General features: G+C 34.9%; 1 protein-coding gene across 1 annotated transcript in view; it reads right to left on the reverse strand.

Annotated features, from left to right (window-relative positions):
* The window catches only part of LOC139430264 (uncharacterized), a 291,985-nt gene that overhangs the window by 110,363 nt on the left and 169,952 nt on the right, over positions 1-11,670 (reverse strand). The window lies entirely within an intron of this gene.

Genomic DNA, 11,670 nt, shown 5'->3' on the forward strand with positions numbered 1-11,670 from the left:
TTAACTTTAAATACTATCCACCGATTTCTTCCATTTTTTCTTGTTTCTCGCCAATATTAAAATTTCCGTCCAATTTATTCCTCTCTTCTCCAATACTTCTTTCATGACTCGTCTCATATTTATCGTGGTCTAACCGTCTTCTTTTCTTCTGCACTTTTGGTACCAAATCTTTTTTGATCGGTCTATTACCTCACCAGCTTATCTGTTTTTTTCTCGATGAAGTCCAGTATAGATTCAACACCCAATTCTTGCCTTATAGCTATGTTTCTCATTTTGTATTCTCTCGTAATTGCTCTAATTCTCCTCATATACTCCATTGCAGTCGCTTGTATTATGTTCTTCTGCTGCCTTGTTAACACTGCCACATTATTGTTCAATTTGTTATTGTGATATTTCCTAATTTACAATAGGTAAGTATGAACTAATCTTCAACTAAATAGAAAATACCAAATAAAAATAAATATTTTCTTTCAATAAAATGTTATTTTCAATACGTCTAAAACTTTTTAAATAAAAAAAAGAAACGCATTAAAAAGTTCTGATGCAAAATATTATAGGGATTTTTTCACCCTTTGTATAGAGACTTGGAGGAGAACAGGTATAAAAAGCTGTATGAAAGACACCCCTTAATTTTCGCTGAAAAATCATCCATCGCATCAATTTAGAAACACCTGTATATGATTGTAAAATAATCTCGAAGTTCAATCACTTCTGATTGTCAAAGGTTACAAATAGATCTAGATAGATTACAAATTTATTGCTCAAAAAATTTCCTTTAGTTAAATTACGACAAATGCAATCAAATAGCAATCAGTACAAAAAGATATCCAGTGAATTTCACTATGGGCTTGGACCAGTGGTGGCAGTACCTAAATGTACGTTTTCCTGGGAAGTGGATAGGCAGACGAAGACCAATTGAATGGCCAGCTAGGTCACCTGATTTATTGTCTTTAGACTTGTTTTTGTGGGGTTACTTGAAAGACAGAGTGTACGAGAAGCGACCTCAAAATCTTAATTAGTTATGTGAGAGAATAACAACTGTAATGCAACAAATCTCAGTTGTTATTCTTTTGAGTAATATGGATAGCTTTAGACGTCGGCGCCGTCATCAAAATTGTTTGGGTGTAAATGGTGCTCAATTTGAACATATGTTGTAGTTTCCATATATCGCCTTAGATTTTTTAAAGAATTTTAGTTTTTGTGATCCACGTTTTGTGTAATCTGTGTATCCGTGTAAATATTATTTAACAGTGTACAAACCTCACTTAGAGTGCGCTTTCTATCAGCGTACCCATACATCATTAATATTTCATAATCGTTGAAACTGTCAATTTTTTGCCATTAAAAGCTATCAACGACGCCATTTCAACGCCTACTTTGATTCTAATTTGCTGATGTAATATTTTCAGAAAACGCATTTTTTTCTCGATTTTTTCTTATACAACCATGATTTGATATGTTTATCGCGGGGGATTCATTCTCTATCAAAATATGCAAAAAAAATACTATATGCATTCCATTTAAAATAACAATGTTGGTTACCATAGCAACGAAACAAAAATAATGCAAACAAGCAAATATCGCGAAAAATGCGCCACAATTAACAAAGAAACATTTATTTGAAACATTTTTTTTTAAAACCACAAATGGCGAAGTTATTGGCTATATTCCAGACATTTGACACAACCTGTATATTATTGAATAATATTGCTTTGAAAGTGCATGCTCCATCGGTATAGACAAATAGTATTCAGTTGCAGTCATGTTGGGGGGTAAAACAGTATACCTAAGCATTGCTTCGGTATATAAAGGGTGAGTCAATAGTGCGGGGACGGAAGATAGTGGCTTTACTGTTGAAAATAAAAAAAAGTTTTTATGTCATCATGTATTACCATCAAAGGTGCATCGATTAAAATTATTTTCAGCTATACAGGCTGTTTGACTATTCCAGGACCATACTTAACTTAATTTTTTTAAATGGAACCCTATGTATCTTTTTACATATGCTGATTAGCTGTCTTAAATGCTACAACTACATATCTTGTTTTCAAATTTTGAATGTAAGGTTGCCAAGTTATTCACTATTTTGTGAATATTTTTGAAAATTTACGTGATCACTTAAAATTCGGAAATTATTCAAAATTCCAATTTGGCATATCTATAAACAATGCTTGGGTCTTTCTAACGCCGTTATTAGTATTGGCTGTTACTATACAGGTTGTATTCCAGAAGTGATTAAATTACGCAATGTTTGGCCCTGTATTTTTCTAAGGTTTCGGAAGGCCTTATTAATTACCTTTCATTTTTGTTAAGCATATGGTATATCTAACACGTGTATATTTTGTATATTTTTTCATATTTGGATTTGTCTGTTTTCAAGGTTTATGAATAACTTTACTTTTTGTAATTTGATTCAGCCGTTCTCGAGTTATTCGAATTTTTCTAGAAAAATCTGCTCCAGCAGACATTTATTCAAAAAATCAGAGAACACTCGATTTTTGGGATATCAATTTAGGATTCAGAACATACTTAAACAACATGATAGAGTATGGTTTGGTGCCGAGTACGGCTGTCTAGAACGTTTGGTCACTTTACTACGGCACGTTAACTTTTCGAAATTTGGAAATACCGTAACTTCATTTTTTTAAATGGCACCCCCCATATTTTATTACTTAGTCGTCTTCGCTGTCTCATTTTACATCTTTTATATCCTATATGTCCTATACCTAACATTAATAGTTTGGGAGATAATTAGGGTTTTTTGAAAAATGTACACACTTGAATACTGGGTCATGAATACCTAGTGCGACCTAGTGAATAACCGAATAACATCAAGGTTTAAAAATTTGCAGACTTGTGATGTTTGATGCCAGCTTCCAACAAACCTTCCAGCAACAAACTTTTACCCGTAATTTCCTATCTACTCTCTTAGCTGATCTTCCTTATTATTAGAGATGGCGAAAAACTAAATGCACCATTTCGTTTTGATGTAAGGTGACTGTCGAAAAAAGGATTGAATGATGTATTAAGTTTTTTACATCACTATATTGACAATATTTTAAGTCCAAATATTAAAACTGTATTTATTTTGCGATAATTGCACTGCTCAAAACAAAAATAACACTTTGGTTAGATTTTTAGTTACTTTATGTAATATAGTAGATTTGGTATTATAATCCATCGTTTTCCTGAGCCAGGGCATACCTGACGATCGTTATATCGGAATTATCTAAAATCAGAGAAAACGCGTCGATCGAATTTTTTTTCCACAAGACTATATAACAATAATAAAATCATGTAGCAAGAACTTTCATGTCATTTCCGTTAGTCAAAACATGATAAAGAACTATGTTTTACATTTCAAAGATTTTTTTAATACTATCCCTAAAGCAGCGTCCAAAGAAACGTTTGTTATAAGTTCTTACCGTATCTTTAAATGTCTCAAAAAATGTTATGTGCGGTTCATCTGCTAGGAGTGACAATTTAACCCATTTTAATACTGTTAAAAATAATAAATCACCGAATTTAAATCTGAATCCCAATTTGTATGACTGTGAATTACCAATAAAACATTTAAAATATGAAAATGTTATGCTATTAGCTATTTGCTATTAGCAATGTGTAGGAAAAACTGAAATGTATTTTTATCGTTCGCTGAAAAGTAATAAAAACTCACATTCCGATAGCTCTTCTGAGGAAGGTTTTTGATATCTATTACGTGTTGTTAAAAATTGTTTTGTTTATTCTATTTGATAAAAGTGTTTGCTCACGTTCTTTTAAATAATAAAAAGTTTTATATGTTATTTAATCCTTTCTCCAACCTCTCACAAAAAAAAAATAAATATGGATTCACATATCCCCTTCTTGCACCACAATTTGTTTTTTTACTATGATTTCACAATATATGGAAAAACTGACATTTGCTCAGATAAAATTGTCATTCTTATGTATACAAATCAAATAATCACTTTAAACACAAACATGAAATTAAAAAAGTTTTTTGCCTTTACTGAACAATTTACATATTGTTACTTATCCCATTCTTGCACCAGGCTCTTCAATTAGGGTTTTTTGAAAAATAAACAATAAACCTTGACAACAGACAAATCTAAATATGTAAAAATATACAGCCGGAAAAAAAAATTCGGAATGTTGTGGTGGTTATGTATTATCGGAGGATCAGTAAAGTTCTTCGAAATGCTATACAGTTTGTTCAAATTATAATATCAAAGTTGAACTTAAGAAAAGCCCTAAAAGTCAATTTTTTCAAATGGCAACCCTAACATATGAATTCATATCTGAATTTTATGAAAAATTTTGGATCAATTTTATGCAGAATGCCCTATGTCTAAAATGTATGTTTATCGTGTTAAAACAATTTTTAAGCGAAATCACAAGAAATATCGCTAAATAGAAAACAAATGAACGACATAAAAACTAAACAGTAGACATTTGCTAAGGCTATAGTTTTTTTCTGTTGGTGTGATAACTAAGTTACATTTTGTAGTGTTTTGTTCTAAAAAAATGCCACGTTTGGGATTTAGTAATGAGGATTATTTGAATCCGCTTATAATTTATGGAGAGTGCAACCGAATAATTGCGCGTACGTGTCGGCTGTTTACAGAAAGATTTCTCCAACTCGTCCCGTACCAACTAAGGGTATTGTAAACAAGTTACTAAAGAATTGTCGGGAATTTGGAACATTTTCTCAAAAATTTATTAAAACAAAACCTGTTGCTGACAATGAAGTAAATGAAACCATAATTCTTGGCTAATTCACTGCATACCCCAAAAATTCCATAAAAGATGCAAAAAAAATACAATTAATGTTAATGTATTGTAATAATCGGTTAAAATTGAAGATGGCGTTGAAAAAAATTTATTTGTAAAGTCCTTAGATTTACAAAGTACCGCGGTTTGACGCCATTTTGGCTCGAAAGTCAAGCGGGAAATTTAAAACTATGTCGCTCTATTGATAACATTACGCCAAAACTCCATTCTTTTTTCTCGTGGTACTCTTAAGAGTCGAAAGCCGTTCTTACTGCTATTTTTGCAACTTCAAAAGCAAGAAGATGGCAATACTTTTGTAAGTAAGTGGTGAAATGCAGTGACAAGTTGTCAAACCGCCATTTTGGCTCGAAAACAGGCGTCATGAACCGCGGTACTTTGTAAATCTAGGGACTTTATTTATTTGTAGCATGAATCATTAGCTTGGTTCGTTGGGACTGCACTACTCTGCACGACATGGCACTCGTATGACGTCATAGTGCAATGAAGTGTAAGTCAGTGCAATGTCATGTCAACTTAGTGCAGGTCAGAAAAGTGTATAAACCGTGGTCCCAACGAACAGATTTTTATAAAAAAAGTGTATAATATTTGAAATAGACGAACAGGAGATTGTCAGCGAAATACTCGTGGAAAATGAAATTATCGTAGAATGTTTTTTTAGTAGCGTTTTTTTAGTATTCATCAATTATTATTATTTTTTATTTTTTTCAATTATTAGCAAAATATATTTTCTATACCAAACTACTAACCCTTATTAGTTCTTTCAAAAGTACTACTTAACGTATAAAGAAATCACATGCTAAATTGCACCAAAATTGATAAGCAGTACTTGCAAAAAAAATTTTGGGGTGGGAAGGGTAGTTAACCCCAGCTACCCCTAAATGAGAAAAAACACATAATATTTTTAAATGTACTATAAGTGTATTTAATGCCGCCAAAATCGACAGGGTAGTTTTTAAATTATTCCAAAAAAGTAGGGGTAGTTTTCTACTGCCTCTACTGGAATTGAATATACTGTGTTCTCTAATACAACAAATATTAATGACTATAAGGTTTTATTTCTCAATATTTAATATTAATATTAATTATTACAAAACACGTTTTCAAATATTCCGCCATTTTAGTTACACTGCACTTATTGAACTTAATCGAAAGCAGGTGCAACAAAATCTGCACTAACTTGCACCGACTGCACTAAATTGCACTGCACCTGGCCCAACGAACAGTATGAGTGCAACTGCACTAAACTGCACTATCCCCAACGAACACACAACATCTGCACTAAACTCCTTAGTGCAAGTGAGTGCAAGTAGTGCAGTCCAAACGAACAAAGCTATAGTATTCATCAAACGATTTCATTTGATACCTCGCTCATAAAAATCGGAATGTAAATAACAGAGTTACAGCTTGGGGCGTTTTTTATCTGACACCCTGTATGTCCTATTTCAATTATTTACGAAATTATAACACTTTAAAGTTTTCTGCAGCGAATTTATTAATAGTCAGTAAAATCAAACATTCAACAAATAAAACAAAGTTGTCATTGTAACATGTCAGTTTGCTGTAAGGTTTAATTAATACATACAAGAAGAAACTCAAAATGTACGCTTATAGCCCTGAAAAGTATGCTGATATAATTTTCGTGTATGGTTTTTGCAATGGAAATGATCGACAATCAGTGCGAGAATATCAAGAAAGATTTCCACAGCGTCATTTGTAATATTATTCAGTTTTTAGAGATTCTTTCAAAAGACTTCGAGAAACAGGTAATCCTGCTCCAGGAAAAGCTATTCGACCACATGTAGTTAATGTAGAGGACGAAGAAACTGTAATTAATGTTGTCATTGATAATCCTTCCATCAGTACTCGATGAATAGCACACAACATACATGTAAGTCAAAATTTTGCATGGCGCGTATTGAACCGCGAAGTCCTTCATCCGTATAATCCGTATCCGACTTCATTTCAAATGTTCTCTGGACAGGTGAATCATGTTTTACACGAGATGGTATAAATAATTACCATAATGAACATATATGCTCATTACAAAATCCGCATGCGATTAGACCAAGGAAATTTTAACAACGTTTCAGCATCAACGTTTGGGGTGGAATATTTAACAACAATTTACTAGGTTTGCATGTACTTGATGGACATTTGAACGCTGTAAATTACAGATTTTTTTTGAACAATACACTTTTCCATTTACTTGAAGATATACCTCTTAAGTCTTTGCCCACTACACCGTTCCATACTAGGACCGTAACAGAAACGTGTCAAGCACGTAAGAAAACGTTCCGAACACTACTATGCCCACTGCAACGGACCAACAGCGTTCAATTCCCGTATGCAACGCGTATTGTGCCCCTGTATGCAAACTGTATATGCCCCGTTCTAATCCCGTTTAGTGCAGCACCAGATCTGTTAGTTGTTGTACGCTTTTGATGTTGCGCGTACCTGCGAGTAGTATCAAAAAAGCGACGGTATGGCTATTAGAAAGTTATCAATTAGACAATTGGCAATGATTGCCATTATTTTGGACGAGAAAGAAGTAACGCAAAAAAAGCGGCAAAGGTACTGGATTCACGATGCTCTAAAAGAACGAAAAGCTGAGGGCGAATACTGGACATTATTTAGACATTTAATTGATGATGAAGAAAAATTTTTTCAGTACTTTCGAATGTCATCATTTCAATTTCATGAATTGCTGAATAAAATAGAAGGTGATATAGCCAGAAAAAACACAAACTTTAGAGAAAGTATCTTACCTAAAGAAAAGCTTGCTGTATGTTTACGGTAATTGAAACAATTTTTAATACTAAATATGTTATATGTTTTAATCGAACATGGCACAAATATACATAACTTAACTGAATGGTTCACATTCCAATCCTCAGGGGATATGGGCATGGACGTAGCACTGGTTGCAAAATTAGGGGGTGTAAGTTGCTGAATTTCCATATCCGAAACTAAGCGAAATATTTTGTTTTTGACCAGTGCTTGTTGATAAGGCGTGCACGTTTTCACTGTCTCCGATATATTAAAAAAAATCGAACTACCCCGTCGTGTTCACGTTGTGGAGGATAGTTGTGTTCATCCAATAACCTTTCCATCAATACGGCAGATGCTGATTGTACTCGCTTCCTTTTCTATGTTGTTGGGTACTATTTTCGTTTTCTTTTTGAATCCCAGTACCCATGGTATTTTCAGAACCAGCAACATCAGCAACCGTATGGTTAACGCCATTGTTTTGAATTTCAACTGTTTCGTCGGTGTGTTCTTCATCATCGCTAGTCAATTGGACGGACTCTAAAGTTTTTCTATCTACGAAAAATGGAGCAACAAATGACATCTCGCCTTCGTATTTCCATTTTCTTTTGTTCTTTTGCCTGTCCACTTTTGCCTTTCTTTTTATTTAATGATCTTCTATACGCATCTCTTAACGTTTGCCATTTTTGTTTACAAGCTGCAACTGTAACATAAAATAATTACCTATTGATATTTTATTTTCAGGTACTTAGCAACTGGTCATTCGTTCACAAATATTGCCTTTAACTGTCGTATGGGACTAAGTACTGTGAGACGTGCTGTGTTGGACGATTGCGATGCTATAATAAAAAACATATTTCTAGAAGTTATTCCCAAGCCTAGCACTGAACATTGGGAAAAAAACATTGACGAATTTTATAATAAATGGAATTTTCCTAACTGTGTAGGTACTATCGACGGAAAGCACGTTGTTATTGTAGCACCTCCAAATAGTAGATCTCTTTATTTTAATTATAAAAAAACATTTTCTATTGTACTTTTGGCTATGGTTGACGCGAGTTATAACTTTATAGCTGTAAACGTCGGTGCCATCGGAAAAGATAGTGATTATTATATATGGGTATTTTGTCAAAATCAAATATGAGAAAAGCTATATATGATAATAAATTTAATATTCCAATTACTAAAAAATTTCCCGGGACTAATATAAGTGCTCCATGTGTACTGTTAGGAGACGAAGCTTTTCCTTTAAAAAATAACCTCCTAAGACCTTATCCATCACAACAGTCTATTAATGATAATAAGAAACCCCACTATAACTATCGCCTTTGTCGGGCTCGACGTGTCGTGGAAAATGCATTCGGAATATTAAGTCAAAAATTTCGTATTTATAATAGACGTTTGCATTTGAAGCCAGTATATGCAGAAAAAATTGTATTAACCACTTGCATTTTACATAACTTCATAAGACGCGGAGAACCTGCAATTTTTACGGAAGTAACTACTTCTGTACAGTTGAACAACCTAAAACATCAAGGAGGAAATGCAGTTTCTACAGCTTTTGAAACACGCGACCTATTTGCGAATTTCTTTCAAACAACTCAAGGTCAAATAGACTGGATACCTACGTAATAAAAAGAAACAACAATTTAATCAACATACCTGGTTGTTTTATTTCCTTCGAAATTTCCTTCCAGGCACTCTCTTTCCTTTGAGTATCCATATATTTTGGATGTTGAAGATTATACAAAAATTCGTACTTACGAACACATTCTATCAGTTTTTCGTCTTCCATATTTAACAAGTGTAAACCTGCTGCAATGTTCTAGCGCGAAAGGAATAGTAAAACAAACGTTTGCTGTTTGGGGCGCAAACGCAGAGCAAATACGGAGCAAACGCGGAGCATGTGCGGTAACCACGTATTTGATGTAATTCAAAATATGTGGTACCAGCACGATGGTTCCCCACCTCATCGCGGAAGAGTAGTTGTCGAGTGATTAAACCAACATTTTCCAAATAAGTGAATTGGTAATAATGGTCCATTTGCTTAGCAACCTAGATCCCCCGACCTTAATCCATTGGATTTTAAGTGGAAATTAACACACGAGAACAGTTATTAAACAGAATACAAATAGCTGCTACTGAAATAAGAAATCAACCAGATATTTTATTTCGGCTGGAGAACTTTTTAATTCGTTGTTGTGAAGCATGTATTCTAGCAGAAGAAGGCTATTTTGAACAATATTTGTCATATCTATGTGTTTTAAAAATAATGTAGCAGTTAATTATGATATAAAAATTAAAAAATAAAGTGTTATAATTTCGTAAATAATTGAAATTTATAGGACATATGTTCATTAACTTTTTTTTTTGGTTATTGGAATCATATGTCAAAGTTTGATGGTGAGCTAATAAATCACCCTGTATATTGTATATAACCTCAGCTTCTATAGTTACGTTTAATGTTTAGACAGTTTGTGAAACAATTCACGGTACAAATGAATCATTTGCTTTTGATAACGTTCAGAATTGAGTCTTTCACCTAGTTTAATGCAAAAAGTAAGGCAAAAAGAGAGTCTTGGAGGAGGTTCTGTGAGAGAGTGAAAGACACACCCAGCAGTGCAAGAATTCACAAGATACTCGCTAGAGATCCGGCACTACCCTTGGGCTCACTTAGGCGGCCTGACGGTAGTTTTACGGACTCTAGCAGAGCCTCGTTGGAGCTTCTCATACACACTCACTTCCCGGGAAGCCTGATGATGAATTCAAACGTTTAAGCCGTTCAAATCGCCTGGAGAAGACAATATCTTTCCTGCTTTGTTACAGCAGGGGAGGTCTTTGTTGTTGCCAATTTTGGTAAAAATTTTCAGAGCGAGTAAGCGAGTGAGCGACTAAGGTACGGGTATCTTACATACCCAAAGCTATCAGCCATCAGCCTAACGTCATTTCTGCTGAAAACTCTTGAAAAAGTTCTGGAACGGTATATCCGTACGGTGCCATTGGTATCTGGTCCACTGAGTCGCCACCAGTATGCTTATCAAGCGGGAAAATCAGCAGAATTGGCTCTACACAACTTAGTTGGTAGAGTATCCAGGACGCTGCAGGATAAAGAAATCTTGGTTTGTGCGTTTCTGGATATAGAGGGACCGTTCAACAACGCAATACAACAATCTCTTGAAAGAGCTGCTCTTAATAGGGGAGTGGAAGCAACTATAGCGGGTTGGATCCGCAATATGCTAGGTAGTAGAATAGTTTCTACTTCATTCCACGGTGATACGATACGCTTCAGGCCGAGAGGTGGCTGCCCGCAGGGAGGGGTGTTATCTCCCCTGCTTTGATCCCTCCTAGTTGACGATCTGATTGCGATAGTAGAAGTCGTTGGTGTGGAAATACAAGCTTATGCTGATGACATTGTCGTTATGGTCAAAGGAACCTGTTTGCCGAGGATATCTAAAGTCCTCCAGGTGACCCTAGATACCATTTGCGCTTGGTGTAAGGGAGAGAACCTCTCAATAAACCCGCAAAAGACAATTGTTGTGCCCTTCACCAGGAAACGAAAGTTGGATGGACTAATCCGCCCAACTATCCAAGGTGAAGAAATTCCTTTCTCAAAGGAAATCAAATATCTAGGAGTAATCCTAGACAAAACCCTGTCATGGAATGGACATTTGCAAGGAGTTTTGCACAAAGCTAGACTATCCTTGTGGACTTGTCGCAGTCTTTGTGGAAAAAATTGGGGTCTTACCCCTGAAAGACTGTACTGGCTCTATGTGACTGTGGTTAGACCTATGATCACATACGGAGCAGCAGCCTGGTATAGGAAAGTCCGACAGACTTCAGTTATCAGTAAACTTTCACGAATTCAACGAGTAGCTGGATTGGCAATCTCTGGTGCGATAGGCACAACGCCAACTCTAGCAATGGAGGTTCTGCTTGGCCTATCTCCTCTGCATTTGCATATAGAGAAAGTGGCTCGAACAACCATTTACAGATTTAAGCAATATGCTCAAAACTGTTCCGACATGTCCTACCAATGGGCTGCGGAAGACATTATAAGCACTGATACTGTGCTATCAATGCCGTCAGATTTGGCGGTATCACTATCAGTGATTA

This window comes from Onthophagus taurus, chromosome 6 (assembly GCF_036711975.1).
Source record: "Onthophagus taurus isolate NC chromosome 6, IU_Otau_3.0, whole genome shotgun sequence".
Classification (NCBI taxonomy): domain Eukaryota; kingdom Metazoa; phylum Arthropoda; class Insecta; order Coleoptera; family Scarabaeidae; genus Onthophagus; species Onthophagus taurus.